This window comes from Rhododendron vialii, chromosome 3a (genome assembly GCF_030253575.1).
Source record: "Rhododendron vialii isolate Sample 1 chromosome 3a, ASM3025357v1".
Lineage (NCBI taxonomy): Eukaryota > Viridiplantae > Streptophyta > Magnoliopsida > Ericales > Ericaceae > Rhododendron > Rhododendron vialii.
In genome coordinates this window covers 4,833,572-4,854,957 of record NC_080559.1, presented here as the reverse complement: position 1 = coordinate 4,854,957, position 21,386 = coordinate 4,833,572, and the positions used below count along the sequence as shown (strand labels likewise).

The 21,386-nt window shown below is 36.9% G+C and overlaps 1 long non-coding RNA gene across 1 annotated transcript; it reads right to left on the bottom strand.

Annotated features, from left to right (window-relative positions):
* Positions 1–3,349: 3,349 nt before the first annotated feature.
* On the bottom strand, positions 3,350–6,670 carry LOC131319313 (uncharacterized). The gene is made up of 3 exons (XR_009197947.1): positions 6,634–6,670; positions 4,324–4,685; positions 3,350–3,729 (listed from the first exon to the last, which is right to left on the bottom strand). It is a non-coding gene; the product is annotated as an uncharacterized LOC131319313 (long non-coding RNA).
* Between the last annotated feature and the right edge of the window lie 14,716 nt (positions 6,671–21,386).

Sequence of the window (21,386 nt, the reverse complement as noted above, 5' to 3'; positions counted from 1 at the left end):
TAGAGGGCAATTAGGTCATTCAATGAAAGGGAAACCTTAAGTTTTGGCAGGAACAAAAAGAATTTTGATATTATCAATTCCCTTATTTTTTAATGGCCTTTAATGGCCCAACTCACTGCCTCAATTAAAGGGATGATAGAAGTGCAATCCATTTGAGAATCGAAGATTCAGGAAAAAGAGCCCACAAGCCTAGAGTTAATCATGAAGGTTACTCCCACACCCGATTTCTTGAGCTGCAAATTATAAGCATCGGCACAAAAGATATCCAAATGAGGGGACAAATGAGAAGAGCTTGATGTCCCATGAGATGTTCCTAGATTTGAACCTTCCCAAGGTCACTAGAATGCGAATTCATAACGGATAATCTGGCTGGATTGAGAGATGCAAAGGCTTGTATTATGGATTGACTCAATTGGTTAGCATGACTAACGACATGGATGGGGGGAGAGGATATTGATTCAAAAACAGCCTTATTTCTAGCAAGCCAAACGAACCATAAAATGCAAGAGATTCTTGGGAAAAAAGTGCAAGTTTCCAGAGCCATGACGTGACCTATATGATGCAACCATCCTAGCCAAAGGGAAATGGAGTAGCTAGGAGTTGCAGTAATGCAAATCCCTAAATCTGCACCAAACCAAATAGGCCTCATAAAATCACAATGGAGAAAAAGGTGAACCAGACTTTCAGAGCATTGTTTGCAAAAATGGCAAATGGATAAAGGGAGGACTATTTTTTTTTTTTTTTTGGGTAAGGTAGAATTTTATAAAAACAAACCACATTACACAAGACAGGGAATACCCTTTGTCAAACAAAACCATACAAATGGACATCAATCAAAGCTTGAAAACAGAACATTATAAAACAAAGAAAAGGAACCAACAACAAAAAATTACATGCTATCAAAAACTTTAGCTGGCACATTCCACCGAGAACAAAGAGCCATGTTAGGGGCTGACTTCTTGACTCCTTGCCAAGAACTAACACATGCACGGATATCAGTTTGGACTGTGATCTCCAACTGTTGAACAAAGCTCCCAAAGCTTTTGAAGATTCTGCCATTCCTTTCACCCCAAATATGGTGAAGGAGAGCAGCCAAAGCAACCTTTGATAATGAGCATGAAAACTGTGGGCCATTGTTAACTTGAAACATCCAGTCCATGATTTGGGGCAGTCCATTGAAGGGGCATTGAAACTTTAGGTCTTTTTGCAATGATTTCCAAAGTTGAGAAGAGAAAGAGCAGTGAAAGAAGAGGTGCTCATGGGTTTCCATAGAAGCAGAACATAGAACACACTGATCATTCATAGCCATACCCCACTTAGAGCATCTCCAATCCATCTCCATTTCCTCCGAAATAGAGGATGGATGTAAGACATTGAGGGGAGATTTTGTAATTTATTCTATTTTTTCTTCACTTTTTGTACTTTTTGGGAGAATCTTTGAGGGACCCATCGTCCTTTTTAGAGTTTGGAGAAATTTTATACTCCAAATTTACTTTTGGTCCTCCATTTTTAGAGAATCAAATTTACTTTTGGAGGACCAAACTCTAAAAAGGACGGTGGGTCCCTCAAAAATTCTCCCAAAAAATACAAAAAGTGAAGAAAAAAGAGCATAAATTATAAAATCTCCCCTCAATGTGTCACTTCCATCCTCTATTTTGGGTGGATTGGAGATGCTCTTAAGGAGCCTATCCTTAGTAGCAAGTCTCCCTAGATGTGCTAGCCATTGGATGATAGTCCATCGAGGAACATGGTGCTTAAACCAAATAATTTTGAACCAGCTAACTTTAGAATGCTGCCTTCTAATTGCATTCCAAGCTGACTTAACAGAGAACTTCCTATCAGATGTGAGGTTCCAAATAACTGTGTCCTCCTGAGATGGATGGAGAACAAAAGTAGCAGGGGTGGCCCTCCTAATGTCCCTAGTCACAGCATTTCTACCTCTTGGCCATTGCCAAGAGTGATGTACAATTATGGTATTAACTTTGGCATGAAGGTTCCTGCCCAAATTATAGACAACTCTGGATCCAAACCTAGCAAAAAGAGGGCCAAGTGGATGCCAGTTGTCCAACCACAAAAATGTATTTTTTCCATTTCCCACCACATTAGTTATCCAAGGATGAACTAGGGATCGCAGAGAGAATAGTTTCCTGATTGTCCAAGACGCAGAAGCAGGAATAGAAATGTTCCAAAGACAATGATCCCTGATTATGTAACTAGGGAGGACTATTGCTTGAGAGGATATGTTTGGAATAGGAATAGTGTCGCTGAAAGTGGAGAAAGGGAGGACCATTGTTGTGAACTCGAGTGGCCATATCACTATACAGGGAACTTGGTAGCTGCTGTCTCTAAATTCAAGCAAAGAAATTTTGAAGCCAAAGAACTCGGGACTTCAATATGGAGGTATACAGATTTGTTGTCTCTTTTATTCCCTAGATAATTTAAGCTTGTACTAAACATAAACTAAGACACGATGGGGTCCGATTTGGCAAAATGTAGAAGGGATGGCTTGGCTTTGCTATTCCGGTGAATAAGTTGCCAGATCCGGCGCGGCTGCTTCAGGGACATCTTTTAGTTTTTTTAATTGGCAAAGAAAGTTTCATTATCACGAAGATACAACTGAAATCATTTCTAAAGGAAAACAAATGCTTTGAGAGAGTTTCAAAGACCAAAACCGTTCTAGTGCTGCTACTCGAAAAACTTGACCCTGTCCCTGATCACCTCTCATTTTTTTTAAACTAAACAAACAAAAAACAACAAGACACAGCACTGCTGACAAATTTTCAAATTTCAACAACAATAAAGAGAGAACATAAATGCTGCTCCTTTGTTCCCAGGACCTCCTAAATGAAAAGGTGGAATTTAGTCAAATATTCAAAAAACAAGAAACAAAAGTCAGCCCTTCGGGATTTTCTTGGACATTTCTCTTCACTTTCTTGTATTTTCATGCTAATTAAACACTAAAAAAGTGTTCGCCGACGGCAGTGAGAAAGCTAGATTTAATACTAGGAAAGTCTCTAGAGAAACCTGTGGAATGATTGGCCAGAGAAGAAGGGACCATTAATGTTGCCACCCCTAATATGCAGATGAAATTAAAAATGTTTACAAAACATCTAACTTTGCTTCATAATCCAAGTTTAGTTTATGAAGAAAAGTTAGATGTTTTGTATATGCCTTTACTGATTTTGAATAGGGCTCATTTTTTACAGGGGCCTTAAAAAACTCATTTTGAATAAAATGAACAGCTCAGATCAAATTCTTGGAACCCAAGATGGGTAAAAAACACGTATGCATGCAATGTATGTACCTTTAGCAAAGCTCCTCCGAATTAAGATGGAGTAACACATAGAGCTCATAAAAAGTGAGACTTCAATTGGCTGCCGATACAAGAGTGCAAACATTTGAGTAAGCGAAACGAAGATTTTATTCCCTCCAATTTGCATAGAAGGGATCCCAGCAACCACATGCGACTAACACAGAATACAAGCAAGGGGTTCAACCATTCCACATAGTACTGCAACAGATAACAACCACCAAAACATACTAACTAATAATGACTTATTTGTCCTAATGTATCTTATTCAGTGCAGGAAAGATATCAATGGTCCAACAAGGAAGAGGAACGCCAGAACAGCACCGCGCAGGGTACACAAATGGAATTGCACTTCTCATCGAACGCTTGAATGAGGATGCAAGGATGGGCTTATTCAAAGTGTTACAGCAGGTTGAAACCTGCATATGTTTTATCCAGAGAACATCAATTAATTTCATTATTTGGCCTACTGAAAGTGCTTAGGAAAGACAGAGGCACATACAAATATCTTGACATATTCGTAACTTAGAGAATGTGCAGAAAACTAGAAGCAACCCATAAAAGAGATTCCATCGAGAATGACGTCTGAATGAAACATTAAATGGCTACAATGGGCTTCGCTGGGTGAGCATCCAACAGCATGAATATGACGGTACAGGGATTTGAGTTACTCTCTACCCTTCGAACCAAGAAACAAGAATTTGACGCAATCAACTAAAAGAACATATGCTAATTCAGTTCAAAAGAATAAAAACGTATCTAATTTTAACAAGGGAACAGACACAGCCAATAGACAAAAAATCACATACAATAGCTCATAATCAATATGCACAAATCGGAAACCATAAACACATGCAAGAAGGTGCAGCCGTGACACAAGAAGTCACTAGCTAAGCATCGCACAGAAGGAAGCTGGAAGCCTGTGATACATACATAAATTTGAACGTCATACCAAAGGGTTACCAAAACAAATAATGAATTACGGTAAAAACTACACCTTGGTTAATATAGACGTTACTTACAGAGCACAGCATCAAGCTGGGTTGTTCCCTTTGGCCTTCTTGTTCTTACGATTTCTCTCATTAGCAAAACTTGAACCAACACCAAGAGACTGTTGAATGGAGGTACAAATACAAGACGATGGTTCGAATTTGGGTTTTTTTGAATAATTGGAATGTTGCTGGAGCATTTCTAAGTTGGCCAGAGCATGTCTTCGGAATAGACATGATTGGTATGCTGTTGGTACACCCAGTACCTTCCAGTTCCTTACCCTTGCTGAGAGGAAGGCTTAAACTAGCTCCTGGGTTCACAGCCGCAGGCATAAAGTCATTGTGGGCATTGTTTGAGTCTGTAACTTCACTTGAATCAGAATTACCTGCACAATAGCGTCAACCATGGTTTTAAATCTTGGTATCGGTCGACGTAACAGTCACGGTCGCGAGTAACGGATATCGAGAGTATCGGTTAATGTGTAACGGAAATCGGATACCGCACTCATAATTTTTTTTCAAGGACTAGCAAGTGTACTGGGGTGTAATAGTCTTGTAACAGGGTGTAACGGCCTTTACGCAATACGTAACGGCCGTAATGGCCAATACGCACGTGAATTTGCGTAATACCATTATTTTCATCTGTAACGGTATCGGACCTTCAAAAATCCATTACGTAATGGCCGTTACGATACGTAATAGCCATTACGATACGTAACGGCCGTTTTTTAAAACCCTGGCGTCAACAGCTTAGTCACACAACAGTTTTATACACACAAACATGTGTGTATGTGTGTGCTTTTTATATATGGTAAGACTTCAGAGAATCTGTTGGGCTAACTCTAGGGAAATAAACGCAGGCCTCCAGCCCCTTGGTTGTAGATTTTTTTGCTGCTTATGAAATCCACTTCATACTTTAGGGGAAACCAAAAAAAAAAAAGCCACATTTTCAGGACTGAAATCTGATTTTCAGCTTTTACTACACACGAATCTTAACATATTCAGCTCTTTTAGACTGCCTAAATTAGCACTTAAGTTAACAGTTCTTTTTTACTTCATTGATTGAGTAGGTGACGGGAGACATTTACAGGAGAATGGGAGTCATGGGCATAGTTGTCAAATCGTGAATCGAATCGAGAATCGAAATAGTCATTTTTCGAATCGTGAATCGCTCTGATTCGGTCATGACTTCTATAATGCATAGAAACCTATGGTTATTGATTAGAGCATCAACAATATATACTACAAATGAAAGATTTATGCCTAAATCAATAAATACTTTCTTCTAAATGATGATTTGATAATAACGTGGAATATTAGGTAAGTTGCTTCTATTGCAACTACCAAGAGATGATGATTCGTAAAATCTACTTATTTATGGTTCTTTTTGTACGAAAGAGTTATAAGTACAAAACAAACCCTTAAAAGGTCTATAGGATTGTTATATTCCATTTATCTTCCTCATTTTCGATTCACTCTCGTAATAAATCTATTTTTCTTATTATCTATCCATATAACATAGACAAAAAATGACATATAACAATACTAGACCTTAAAAAACATATTTGAACCCTTTTTAAACAACAAAAGAAGCAAAACAAGAGTAAAAAATGAATTTCGGAAATTAAGTGAATCGAATGATTCACTGATTCACTTACGATTCTCAGCTATTTTCGATTCGGCAACCTATTCGTATCGATTACCCACCAAATCGTATCGAATCGTACGATACGAATCGTAAATCACCGATTCACTTACAATTCTCAGCTATTTCCGATTCGGTAGCCTATTCGTATCGATTACCCACCGAATCGTATCGAATCGTACGATACGAATCGTGAATCGTACGATTCTGACAACTATGATCATGGGACACTCAAAGACAAAAAGTTGAGAAGCGGTGATTCCGTAACCGTAAAAGATCATGGAGACCATATCATAACGAGAATAAAGTATCATAGAGACCATATCATAACAGGAATAACGCTCTTAGGATCATTCATTGGCTTTTCGTATACACAATTGGACTCCTAGGAATTCTCTAAAAAAAATTTTAAATAGATCAATTAGCTGATTTCTAAACAAGTGAATGAGGGGAAAAAAACTCAAACTCAAATGGCTCTTGAGAGCAAAACACTTTAGACTGTTTCATCAAATTAAAGCAATACACTAGTCAACAAACCCAAATATTTAGCTGGTCAATTAGGTGTTGCAATTTGCTACACATTCCGCATACGCACACCTTATAGCCTAGCGAAGCCAACACACAGAAAGATAATCCATATACCTAATAGATTGAACAATAATTTGTCAAAAATGATGCAGAAAGGATACCCATAATAGATTGGATAACAGCCTGTGCTGCCAACTGTTATGGCCTAACATTTTATTTATTTAATTAATTTTACGAGTCACTTCTTAATTGGGTGTTGTGGTCGGATCCTAATTATTTATTTTATGTGCACTATGGGCATAGTTGTTATTATTATTGTTTTGAGGGTATAAGTTTAATCAATTTTAGTAATTAGTTTGGTATCGTAATTAGATGCTCTATTTTATCCGTCCATTGTATTTAGGGGAAACGTGTGTGAATGGGTAGTGTTATCAACTTACGAGGGACGATATATAAGCTTACATACATACGGTGTTAGGGTTATTCTTTAGAGAGCATTGAGAAGAGTTCTGATTTTTTTAGGGCAGCCGTCGAACTTCGAAGAAGGGTTTTACTGGGGTTATTAACTTCAAGGTAATAATATACTCCCATCTCTCTCGTTTCTGTCATCCACCTCTTCCCATAGCAATAGGATGCATGGACTGATGTTGGGTAAATTAGTTAATTTGTATTTTGTGTTGAGAGAGAGAGAGAGAGTGAGATATGGGTGTGCATGTGCTGTTGTGGTTCTTATACAGTAAATGGATCCGAGTGTGCGGTGGTGATTTGAGGGTGCGGGGTGATGATGTGCACATGCTGTCATGTTTGTGTGAGTGAGTTGGCACGTTGCTTTGATTGGTGTTGTTGAGAGTTGGTGGTGTTGGAGATTAAGGGAGTAATGATATAGTTCTTCATGTAGCAGGAGAGTTCAATGGGTGAGGTGGTGTGCTTATACAACTAGTGTGTTAGACTAAATAGTTGTGCTGTGAGTTTGGGAATGGCGAACACGGTTAGTGAGTGAGTGAGTTAGCTTTAGGATTAGTTAATTGTAATTTTACATCAGTCGTAATTGCTACGGTTAGTGATAATATTACTCTATGATTCTTTGTTCAGGTTAGCTCATTTTGTGCGATTTGAGTTGCATTACTTTTGGCCCAGGTGAGTGGTTAAGCATGTTATGTACTTTCAAACTTCCTTGCGTCCCTTAAATTGTTGTTTTGAAAAATTTATGATTGAAATCGGAAACACACAATTGTTTATGTTTGATTATATTAAATTGGCATGCGGTATCGGTGAAACTATTTGTTGTTCGAATAATCTTTTGGTGAGAACTTGGTGGAATTCGATGGGAACATATTTTTGAAGTCCAGGGAAATTAATCCTCTGTGTGCGGGTGACTCTGGCCATCAGGGAAGAGACCGGATTAGGCCGGTGACCCTATGCTCAACGGTTGTTATTGACCGGATCGTTCTTTGGGAAAAGTTCCACGGGCTACCTACTCGTGGTGACCCTAAGATTCGATATTGGATCCAATTTTGAGATATGTATTCACTGGCACTTGGTACTATTGATTTTGGTTGTGGTTCCCCATTGTTGTTGGAGATTGGATTAAGAACACCATTAAGATTTATCGGATGAATCGTTTGTTGGATTAATTGATTATTTTATTGTTCACCTCTATGCCAAATTTATATTGACATGGTAAATTATTTTGATCCCTGTTTTAGAACTGTATTTAATAGACATGCTTTGCTACTCACTGAGCTCGTCAGCTGACGGAATTATTCCAACTTCTTTTTCAGGCAAGTTGGGCAGTTCGCAGGACTCTGGCAGTATCTCGGCGTGTTCTTTTGTTTGACCTCCTTAGGGTGTCTCATCATAATTTAGTATTTTATGTATCGCTTCCGCAGTTGAAACATTTTGTCAGGTGTTTGGATCTTTTTGAGATTGTTTGATTTATGGGATGTTTGTGCCCCATACTTATGATTGGGATTTATTTAATAACAAAAAAAAAATATTTATTGTTCAACGACTTATTTTATTTTAGGCTGCGTGTTCCATGAGTTGGCCTTGTGGTTCACGGCCGGTCACTTCTCATTTTGGGGTGTGACACCAACTGTTCAGCCTCTCTCTTGCTTTTGGCTAACCCACCATTGTAAGTAGCACCGTTGAATAACAAATTAGATTCAAAAACCGGAAGCACACCCCTCGGCTGAATCGTAGTATAAGTGGGCATCTCTAGATTCATCTTGACTGCATATTCATTGAGAATAAATTTACAAAGTCCTGTATCCTAGATGAGAGAGAGAGAGAGAGAGAGAGAGAGAGAGAGAGAGAGAGAGAGAGAGAGAGGCAAAATAGGACGGAAAAACTCAGACAACAAAACAAAAAAAAAGTACAAAAATTACTACTGTCGCATAAATGAAAATCTAAAAATCCAAATTCAACATACTTAGCCACCATAAGTACAATGAGATATACAAATAAAACAATAACTATTGTCATCATCAGTCGAGTGTGAATAACTTGCTTTAATTATAGAACGTTTCTGCAAGAAATTAAGGATCACAGCATTAAGTATATGGAGCAAATTAACCCCTTCAATAGAACAAGAAAACATCCACCGCACATTTTAATCAAGTGCAACGTTGCACTCTTGATTTCAAAGCGAAAACAGTACCAAGGAAAAGAGCCAGTTAAAAACTAAAAAAGAAGAATAATGTGCACCTCACACCTTACAAATAAATCCTTCATCTTTCATCTTTAGTGCTAGTCCATCCAATGCCACCCTGGAAGAATCTTGCTCTGCAGCCTTTCGATGTAGAAATGTGCCAGTACTAGTATAGGATGATCCATCCACTATAACAGTGGACCTAAACCTCGGGGCATGCTGAGATCCTTCATTAGTTGTTTGATACATGGGGAAGGGTAAGCCTAACCTTTGGGTGAACTCTTGCAAATGGTTCTTGTACAGTTGGAGTTGGCGGTCTCCGAGATCTAACATCACGAACGAAAGTAGAATATCAGAATAATGTACCTCAAACACTTAATGAAGCACACGCAATTTTATCATCTCATGCCACATGGCCATGCCAATACCCAAACTACATCCACGTTATCAACTCTAAAGTGTCTTCAAATAAGTGCAGGACTTGAATTAGAATTCTTGACTCTTGAGCGCAACGACTAGAGATTATGCGCATAGAAGCTCTAAGGAAGTTCACCTCAGTAAGCTGGCACATTAATTGTTTCTGTGCAAACCTACTAACAAAAGTTCAGTTCGAAATTGTCATGGTAGCTTCATAGTCAAACAAATTTTCAAGAAACCACAGTGAAAAGAACTCCTAGAGATAAAGCAAATATTTTTTTCTTTTGGATCCGCATATAGTAAAGATTCGCAATGCAAATTCTAGCTGATAGATTTCAATAAGCTACATAAATTTTTCGAAACTGCACAGACCAAATTGAAACCTCACAAAAACCCACATCAATAAGAAAGCCATGAAATTAAATTAACATCCCACGGATCGATGCTTTTCCAGTCAAGAATGCAGTAACAGTCATAAGCCAAGTTGACAAGCACTACAAAAACCAAGATTTCACAAGAAAAAGTGGAAAGTCAAATGGTGAGCAAAAATCAAGTGGGTTTACCAAAAACCCAAATGGAAGAGCACAAAATTGCATCATTTCCTAACAAATTCAGGTCATCGGTAAAACAAATCAAGGGCTATCAGCATTTTCTCAGCAACCAAACAAAATCAAGCAAGTGAGGGGGAAAGTGTGGACCCAACATGAAACTCAGTAAATAACCGAAAACCCAACCCACAAGGAAGAGCTCAAGTTGATTATTTTCCCATCAGAATTAGGCCACATATCAAGAAATTTCGTGGGTAACAGGCATTCTCTCAGCAACCAAACAAAATCAAGAAAACGAGGGAAAAGTGAGGAGAGAAACAGGGCTTACTGTCGGGCTGATTAGGAACTGGCTTGTTCAAATGTTCAGCAACTGTGGGTTGGGGAGAGATGATCCGAGAGTGGTCAACCATGGTTGAGTTTTCACAGAGCACAGTTGATAGGATTGGCAATTCTAGTACAAAAATGCAAAGGAATGGAATAGCACAGTTGTTCTGTTTACAACTGCTTAAAACAGAGTAGCAATGCAGTGGGAAATGGGGGCAACGTGGAGTGTGTGGAGTGTGGAGATTGGTTGGTCATGTTAGATGTGATGTGATGAAGAAAATTTTGTGTCCAAATAAGGTATAGTCCACATGGTATCCAGCACCCGATCTGAGCCGTTCATTAAGCTTTGGACGGTCAAGATCTGAGCAGAGGGAAAGATGAAAGAGTGGTCAGCTGAGTAGGAGAAAGAGTGCTCGGATCTGAACCTTTTAAAACACGAAAGAACAGCTCGGATGGGTACTGAGTACCACCACGTGGTACCCAATTTGCACCCAAAATTTTCTCGATGCGGTGAGGGAGGGTGGAGTTAATAGTCTAATCACGCATTTTCATAATTTTTTACAATTAGGTTAATCGATCCCACACACAAAATTATTCATCTAATTTTAGGTTATAGAGTATAATTTTATTTAAATTGTACTTAGGGTGTGTTCTGGTAGGGATTCTTAAAAAATAAGTTCTTATTTATAATTTTCAAGGTTAAAAATAACAGATTTACTGGAATATTTTTTGTGTAATATAAATCTTGTTTGATAGATCTCGATGAGATCTTTCAAACGGTGCAAAAAAAATTTAAAATTTCGTAAATACATTATTTTTTAGGGTAGTGATAATACTAAAACTGTTTTTGTTGGTACAAAAATTTCAGTGCATAAAAGTCTTGTACACTGTACATGGTACAAGCTTTTTGTACACTAGAGTTTTAGCATCAACAAAAACAGTTTTGGCACCAACAAAAACAGTTTTGACATTATTATTTTCCAAATTTTATGCTTGAGAATTGCAAATAAATACATTTTTTTAAGAATCCTTAGCAGAATAGAGCCTTATTTTATTTGTGAGAAAATTAGGAGTGTTACATTACAAAATATGATTAGTGAAGTGTCACTAATAACAAAAGAGATTAAATTCTTTGCACTGGCGGTAGAAAACTTCACTTTTCCACCACCACCTTTTTCTGTCCTACCGTGTGTTTATTGTTGATTTGAATCGTTCATCTTGTAAATGCCATATAGTAGTGTATCCATGCAAAAAAAAAAAAACTTGATCGGACATCGATAGGAGTAAATATTGAATTTTGTTTTGCAAAATGGACAGTTTATCTTTATATTATTGACAGAAATCAAATCGTTCATTTTATAAATCAAAATTCAAATTTTGATATATCTATTGACTTCCAATCAAGCTGTTTTTTTGCATGGCAATACTATACTGCGGGTCTTAAAATATGAAGGGTTCAGATCACAAGAATAGATACTCGGTGGAGCCCATAATGAACAATGGTGAAAAATGAGGTTTTACACCGACGGTGAATATAATTTATCCTCATAACAAAACCAATTTCACATTTCTTTAGTTGGAGAACCTTTGGTCAAGGGAGACGTTGGATTTTAGTACTGGAATAATGTTACACTTCTCTTTGGTATAGAATCGGTCATGCAAGGAAAATGTGGTGTGTGCAATTTGTGATCCAAGTGATGGGTGAAAATTCTAAATGATTTTTTTTTGATTTGTTAATTTTAATTTACACTATCCTAGGAGATTTGACTACTTGGAGGAGGGGTGGGGCTTATGGGAATCGAAACATACCCATGTGCGTAAGAGTATGTAAGGGATGCCAACTATACGCCACTCCACTTGCAAAATTCTACTAAATGATTTGGAGGAGCTCTTGTTTGTGGTTTTTGCAACACCTCTCACATGAATATTTTTTAACAGTTAATCAAGATTCGATTCTTGAAATTAGGCCACAAAAGAATAATTTCCTGTAAATAGTGACGGCGTGGTGGCCTTCCTTTGACCGGTTTGAAAAAGAAATTAGGCATTTTTACCCCATCGCACTAGGTAAACTTTAAGGATGTCAATAACAAGAAAAAATAATTGGAATTCGGGCAGCATGAACTGTCAATAAACCTTTTTCCTTACTTTTATCAGCCGTCCACAAAACAACTCCGTCATAGGCACCCCTCACATGTTAATGAAAAGTGAGCTCTCCTTAATTTCTTTCGAGAAGGACTAAAAAGTAAAATAACTAACAAATTAAACGACTAAGTATCATCTATCTATTCTAATATATAAAGGGAGGATACCACTTTGGTGGCTCCCTATTTTTGAAGTCTGTCGTGTATTTTTCTTTTCCACAAGTGCCTTCTCAAAAAACACATCGCACACTATATAAAGGGAGAACATCACTTTGATGTCTTCTTATTTTTGAAGCCTGTCATGAATTTTCTTTTTCCACGAGTGCCCTCTCAAAAAATACCACCACAATACAAAACAGTTAAATATGGGGATATATTGGACATTTTATCACCGAAAATACTTCTGAAAACAGCAACAGCCCCACTACATATCCTACCTCCACAAACTGCACACACAGCGCACCTTCCGATCCTCTGTTCTTCTCCTTCATCATTTCATTCCTTCATCACGGAAACTAGTCGTTATTAACAACTGCTACCCCAGTTGTCATTCACAATAGATTGTGTCAACTGTTACGGTGACTCTGCACTTTTGCAAACCCTTCATGATAATTCCAATTTAACTCCCACTGCCATCAAGGCCTTCTGATTTGTGGGCGGTGTTGTCCTCCTCGAAAAGAACAAGTTTTCTTGGTTTGTCTCGATTTCATATATTCTCTTATTAGGTGTTTGTTTTCCTCAAAAAAACAAGTCAGTAGCACTAATGTCTAATTTCTTTGTTCTTTGCTTTTTAAATTTGTTTTTTATTACAGCAAAAAAAAAAAGTGTGAAGGAGGGGACACCGGACATAGCAAGTAGCAACCCTCCCTTAGACGTGAAGCGTAACCATAAGAACTCTAGAGTCTAGACCAACATAAGGGACCACCCCACTAGCAGTGACTTTAAGCTTGACGTTCTAAAATTTGTACATTTTTTTAAATTAGGTTACCATGGAGTTTGTATTTTTCTAATTTGTGTTCTTTGCCATTTTCTTATTTGTATAGTCTGTAACATAAGAATCCAAAAGCTAATCTCTCATTCTCTTTTAAATTTTTCCATCTTCTCCCTTCCTTTTTTATAATTACCAGATTAGGAAGAATATTTGATACTCTGGAGTGAATTTTTTGATTATTTGGTTGTTATTTTAAAAACAAAAGAGAACAAAAACTAGAAGTCTGAGCAAATGCGATGCATGTGAAAATCGAATTTTGACAAAATTTGTGAAAATTCAATCAAAAGTGGGAAGCATTTGTGCAAATTTTTTCAAAGTTTGACTTGCACACGCATCGCGTGTGCCCCGGGCCTCTTGTATAGTAAAAAAAAAATCTTAAGTGAAAACTTAAAAAATTTACTACCTTCTTCTAACTAGATAAAGCAGGTTGTTTGTAATGACCCGGATTTTTGAACTAATTTTTTTTTCAAATAAAAAGATTTATTGTTATCCCAAACTTTATTAATTTCTTTTAACTAGTTAGTTCAATAATTATTATGTAACAAAATTTAATCGATTACATGTTAAAATTAACTTTAACCATCTAAATATTTGTAATGATATTATGCATATGTAAATATAGCAATAGTTTGTTTCCTGAAAATGAGGGATTATGCTTCATCTCTCATCTCCCGAATCTCTCTCTCTCTCTCTCTCTCTCTCTCTCTCTCTCTCTCTCTCTCTCTCTCTCCATCCATTCGGCACCCTATTACATACACATGCATCCATATACATATTAAATTTGAAAACCCATAAAATATGCGGGGCGGTTCCGGGGACACCTAAAAAAACACCTAAAAAAACACCCCATAGCTCCCGATCAAATTTTGATGATCCGAGCCGCTCAATGTGATCAGAACGTGATTTTAAGGGTACTCGCAAGAAATCAGCAAAAAAAATGACCGGGAAGGGCTTGATCCGAACAGTTTCGAACGGTTTTTTATTGAACGGTTCAAATAAAAACTGCTTAAATCAAACCTTTCCCGGTCATTTTTTTTGCTAATTTCTCGTGGGCTCCCTTAAAATCACATTCTGCACACATTGAACGGTTCGGATCATAAAAATTTGATCGGGAACTATGAGAATGAGATTATGGGTGTTTTTTTGGGTGTTTTTTTAGGGTGTCCATTGAACCGTTCCGTAAAATATGACTCATGCTCCCTTTCTTTTCAGCATTTCTCTCTTCCTCGTCTCTCTCCGATTATCTCTCTCACTTCCCTCCCACCCTCCACCACCTCCACCCTTATACTCCCACACTCCAACTACTCCCACTTTTATCCCTACAAAAATAACCCACTCCACTTCCTTGTTTATCTCGGCACATAGTTACAGAGAACCCAACTCCATTTTTTTTTTAGAGCTAACCCATTTCTCCTCTTATTCTCCTTCACCATTTCGGCCACAAACATAGCCCCGTTCCGGCCTGGAAACGACGGTCCCCGAATAGCCTCGTTCCTCTCCGAAACATCTCGGAAAATAGTTCCATTGAAGCTCCCAGGAACCGGCCCAATACAGCTGCAACCCGACCCTATTTAAGCTTCGAAACTGCCCAAAAACCAGTCCCAAAACCAGCCCTGTTTTGGCTCCGAAATAACCTAGATGCAGTCCCGTTTCAACTTCATAACAGCCCACTTCAATCTAGAAAACAAATAGCTACAATACCGTCAGAAAATAGTCACGAATCGGCCACTCGAGGTCCCCCCGTTCCCGTTGTCTTCTCCGATTTTTCTGAAATAGTCTGAAACCATCTTCGCTTTTCGGCTGGAACCGAGGTAGAATAATCGCTTCCCTACTCTCTCCTAAGTATACTAAGTGTTTACGTATTGGTATTTAACGTTTCGGAGTTGGAGAAATTGAGCCCGACGTCGCGGTATTCCCCTGTTTTCGTTTCCAATAGTTACTGTACAATAGACGTTGAGTTTTTAAAAAAATGATGTTGATATTACACTTATTCCCCTGGGTTTCTTCGGTTTATAGTTTCAGCCCAAAATGACGTGTTTTGTCCACTTGTGATTTTAAATTGTACTTATACATGCAAATGATAAATAAGTTCATAATCATATTGCTTTGGTCTAAATTGAATATAATGGTTATAGAAGATAGAAATCTTAATTATGTTAAAATAGAACAATGTATATAAATACTTTAACGTGTCATTTGGATATTCTTTGACACAACAAAGTATATAGAAGAATAAAAAATTTTATGAGTAACGAACAGCCAAATACCTTTAATTAAATTACTTGATAGTCCATTATGATTATTGTTCTATATAATGATTACTAGGTAAGACAGTCTGTACGCTATTCAAATAAATTGATAAATACTGTAGTTAATAAACTGTGACTAGTTTACTGATTCAACAAAACTCAAATATCTAAAGGTATCGGTTCAATCATAAAACACTACGTGCTTTAAATTACTTGTTCGTTCAAATATTAATTGTTCTACTTGTTAGCTCATTGAAATGTATCACACTATGAATTGAGCTATTATTGGATGTATTATTGTTGTATGTGCTAGACCGGACTTAAGTTCATTGGGTGGTTACGAGTAGTGACTCACGTAGACGATGTTAAATAAATGGAAATTGGTAAAGTGTTGAAAGTGTGATTAGGTGGATTTGAGCCATGGTGATGGCAAGGGTAACCAATAGGGCCCTGTGTTGAAATGGGTTACCTGCGGGGCCCGGTGTTGTGACACTAACGTATGATACGTCATGGAAAGTTTCTCTTCGAAAAAGGGAATGGGTCCCATGAGACGGTTATAGTTAGTGAGACGTTAATGTATAATACGTCATGGGAAGTTTCTCTTTGGAGAAGAGAATGGGTCCTATGAGACGGTTATAGTTAGCGTGGGGTAGTGGACGTCCGATCCTAATGTATGATACATCATGGGATGACTCGATCCTTCTGTTATGGTCTTAAGTGAGAGCATGCTCGGTATATAACTTAGGTGCGCTCACCTAAGACCCTGGTACAGGATAAGCAAGAGGAAAGGTGGACCCATGAGACGGTTGTAGTTAGTGGATGTGAGAGGAAAAGATCTCGTGGAGAGGATCCTTAGATTTCATGTAAGATGATGGATAGTAAAGAAAAAGATAATGTGCTATAATTCTGTACCTCTTGTGTATTATCAATTGTGATAATATTTTTATTATTGAATGCTAATTGTAGAGTAAGGGGTTGGCAGGATTGGGATTTTTCTACTGGGTGAATTATCACTCACGGATACGTTTGTATCCTAGTAAATCGGTTGTTTCGGCGATCAATTTGCCAGAGAGTGCAGGGTTCAATGATGGGACAGTTTAACACAAGAGGAATACCAAGGGCGAAGACCGAGGATGCTTGTGATCTGTATCAACATTAGAATTGCTCTAAAGATATTTAAATAAAATGTTAGATTCTTTTTTGTAATTTTTAATGTATATTTTGTATAATGACAAATAGGGGCTTAGTAGTTTACAAAATTCAGTGTATTTTAGGGTTAATGCTTTCGAAATTCCTTGAAAAATTGGGGCGTTATATTGTTCGGCTAAATATGTTAAATGCTTATTTTTTTGTCCTTATTCAATTTTTTTTTCTCATTTGTTAGTTTTTCGTCATTTTTTTGAAGATTATTGTTTTATTATGACAAGAGGAATCTAAAAAGTACAAAATTATGATCGAAATCCAAATTATTTTGAATAAAGATGAAAAAATTGGCTTATTGGCTTATTTTTTTCTTTATTCACAAAATTTAGGTTTCGATCGTAACTTTTTAGTTTTCAGATTCCCCTCGTCAAGAAGAATCAATAATCCACAAAAAGTTGAGAAATTTTGAATAGGGACAAAAAAAAAGTCATTTGGCTTATTTAGCCGAACAACCATAAGACTCGATAGAAGTTTACTGAAAAAATGTATTACCTTGTACTAATTTTAATGTTTTTGTTTTTTATTGTTATGTATATTTATAAGTTTTTACCCAGTAGCCACATTAAGGACTATTTTGTTTCGTTTGAGTTTTAAAAAATATTTGAGACCACAAAACGAACAAGGCAAAGCATTGTTGAAAAGCAACCCATTATTCTATTATACTCTCTCTCTCTCTCTCTCTCTCTCTCTCCATTTTCTTCTTCTTCTACAACAACAAAACTTCACCTTTCTGCACCATCTTTAAATCGGAGCTTCTTGGTTCTTCTGTCGCCATTCATCTTCCATTCAATAACAGGTTAATCCTCTCTTTCTTCCTATTCTGGAGCAAAAAAATTAGGGGTGAAAATTTAGGGCAAGTTCTGAGAATGAAATCTAGTTCTTGTTAATGGAAGGGGTTCAGAAAACTTAGAGGTTGAAATTTTTGTGAGATTATGAGTTCTTAAGAGTTTTGTGTGTACAAAGACTTCAAAACATGGAGTTGGATGGATGATTTGTGCCCTTAGTGAAAGTCTTGAATATGGGTGCAAGGGAATTGGGTGGAGTTGGATCGTCTGGGTGTTAGGGCTTCAAACACAAATTTGGAATGGAAAAGATGAAAAAAAAACATAAAATAAAAGAAAAAAAATGATAGTTTAATATAGTATAAGTAAAATAGATAGTATTGATGTAGTGTTGAAATTGCTTCTTTTTTGCCGAAGTATTGTAGTGGAAGACACTCTATCGAAGGGTTTTACATATGCTGCAGGTGAACTTTTCTCATTTTCAATAGGTAAAATAGCTAAAAAGTTTTTTTATCTTATTATCTGATAAACTTGCTCTTAGAGCATGTGCACCAAGCAATTGGTATTTTACCTATCCAAAATCCACTTTTTTCATTTTACCTATTCAAATCTCTCTTAATCCCACATCAATCCTCTCTATTATCATCTCTATCTTCACAAAATACTACAAAATATTGAAAAAGAGAGAGAGAGATTGAAGGCAGAAGAGAGAGTGCATCGCTATTTATACCGAGCTATTGAAGTAAATGTGTTTTAGCTTGATGTTTTGCTACTTTGCTGCATGCAAGATTTTGGGGGTAACCTTTCTACTTTACCTAATTCTGTGTATATAGAGACTCTTGTGTACATGCTCTTACACACCATTGAGGACACATACAAGCCGTTTCAGATTACATCATGAGAAAAAGCTCTTTCCCGTTGATCCGAACATGGGCTATCTAGACAACCCCGTGTGGGTTTCCTTTGCGCGTTTTTTTTGAAAAATTCGAACCGTGTATCTTGTAAGGCTTGCAAAATAATATATATACGCGAAAAATTAGCTTGTCTGGATATCGATAGATATGTCAAAAAATGAGTTTTTACACAGAAAATGGGACGACCGTGATCTATTAACTATTTTTAAAGTTAAACTATTCATGGTTGTCCATTTTTTCATGTAAAAACTCAACTTTTGACATACTTATCGATGTCCGAACAAGCTAATTTTTTTCATAGATACATAATTTTGCGGGTCCTATAAGATGCACGGTTCAATTTTTTTTTAAAAATGCACGAAGGGGGCCCACATGGAGCTGTCCTGACAGCCCCCGTCCGGATTAACCGGACAGAACTTATTCTCTTAGGCTCCGTTTGATAACAGTGATAGATGGATGAGATTTGTAAGGAAATAAGATTAGAATTTAGATTGGTAATGAGGAGGGATTGATAATGAGTATGTTTATTTGAGATGAGATTAGATGATGAGATTATTAATGTAATATCCGTTCCGGATATTTCGGTATTTCAATTACTTTTAATTGAACTATGTGTTTTAGGGGTTTAAATCGTAAATAATAAAACTTGCGAGGATCCTGTGTGTGATTTGTGATTGGAGCATAAGTTAAGACGTGATTCTGTTTGCATGCAATAAATTCTCTTGTGCCCTTATATAACAAAATATCCTGGGGATATTTATCTTTCTCCATACGTTTCTTGTTTCTACGTAGAGAGAGAGAGAGAGAGAGAGAGAGAGAGAGGCGGCAGAAGAGGAGGTCAGAGACTCTGGTATGTTCTTTAAGAAATTATTCAAGTTACCTAGAAAGCTTTTAAATTTCGGGTATTTTTATTGAAGGTTTATTAGTGTGTCTAGCATACGGTGTTAAATTTTCATAATTTTTTGAGAGGTGTAGAAAAAAATAAAAATCATAAATCTAACTGTGGTTAAGATCCTATTTTTTAGCAGGCAGATTATAGAGCTGTGTCTTTTATTAATTTTTTTATAGTTAAGCAATCCTACTGATTATGGGTCCTTACGAGTCTGAAAAATTGATAAGTTGGTGATATTTTGGCGTTGGAATTACTAAAAAGTATTAAGTATTCAATTTTTAATAAATTTTTGAACACAGACTGTTCTGCTGGAAATTGTGTTTCGCTGCACAAAATTTCTGAGTTTGAAGATGATTTTGACTAGGTTTATTCATTATGAAAAATCAGGGAAAAATCAAGGATGAACGTTAGTGTGTGGTAATGGTGTGTACCAAATTTGGGGTTTATTAGATGCATATTCTAAGTTTGGCGGATTTTAAAAGTTGGTGTGTCCCTGCTGAGTTTTGTATTTGCTGCACTGACACATTTTGGAAAAATGATCATATCTTTTAGCTCGGGGATCGGGTTATCACACGGGTTGTTGATTCTGAAACTAGACTTGTACGTCTTTCAGAATATGTGAGGATTGTGGCTTAGTTTGTAGCAGGTTATATCAGTTTTTGATTTGAAGTTGATAGATGTGCAGAATCTGTGATTTTGGACAGGTTGTTGTGTAATTTCGAATGAGTATAATTTTGTTGTTTGGACTCCTTTTTTAACAAATTTTATATCAAAATTCATGTATCGGATGTGTACTTTCTAATGGTGGTGGTTTCATGATCTGGTTTTAACCCTATAAGAAGTTATAGGCAGAATACGACAGGCTGGTTGTAGATTTCAAACCAAATGTAGGGGTGATGTGGTGTTTAAGCGTTACGCATGTTTGGAGATAATTATAAACCTTTAAGATGGGCATGCTTGTATGCATTAAGTATCGTTAATCTATTGTAAGTGTTATAGATTATTTTCAGGAGTTGGTGGTAACGTTTAAGCGTTCAATAAACTGGTATGGTTAGTTTGTGTTTAGGTAACAAGCTAGTCAATTGGGGAGGTTCCAAAACCGTAAGTTTGGTGTACCTCGGTCGATACAAAGGTGAGTGTGTTTGATATGCATGGTTCTCTTCAATATAATATTGTTGTGGTGGTGAGTACATATCTTGCTAATCGTAGTTAGCTTTTGATATGGTTATCTTTTATGAAATATTGTTGTGGTGGTGAGTGTATATCTTGCTAATCGTAGTTAGCTTTCGATGTGATTAACTTTTATGAGATATTGTTGTGATGGTGAGTGTATATCTTACTAATCGTAATTAACTTTTGATATGATTATTTTTACGGGATGTTGCAATAGTGGTGGGTGTATAACATGCTAACAGATGATTTAGCTGTTGATATGCATGCATGATGATATGTATGTTGGAGGTTGTATATCATGCTAACCGAGGTTTAGTTATTGATATGCATATTGTGGTGTGTTAATTGTACCCGCTTAAGGATTATGGAGTGAGTCACACCATGTCATGGGCCATGCCATCTAATTAACGGTGAATGAGAATGTAGTGTACGGGACACAATACTTTGGGTACATAGGATGTGACAGGCGTGTCACTGCATGTGATGTGATTACATTCATATTGTTGTGCATTTATTATTATTGCTCAATTGGGTGAATATGTTGGTTATAATTGTTGTATACATTCAAGTATTTCAGTTATATTGGTGATGTGTATTCTGGTTGATTTTTCTTCGGGTATTGTGGTATTA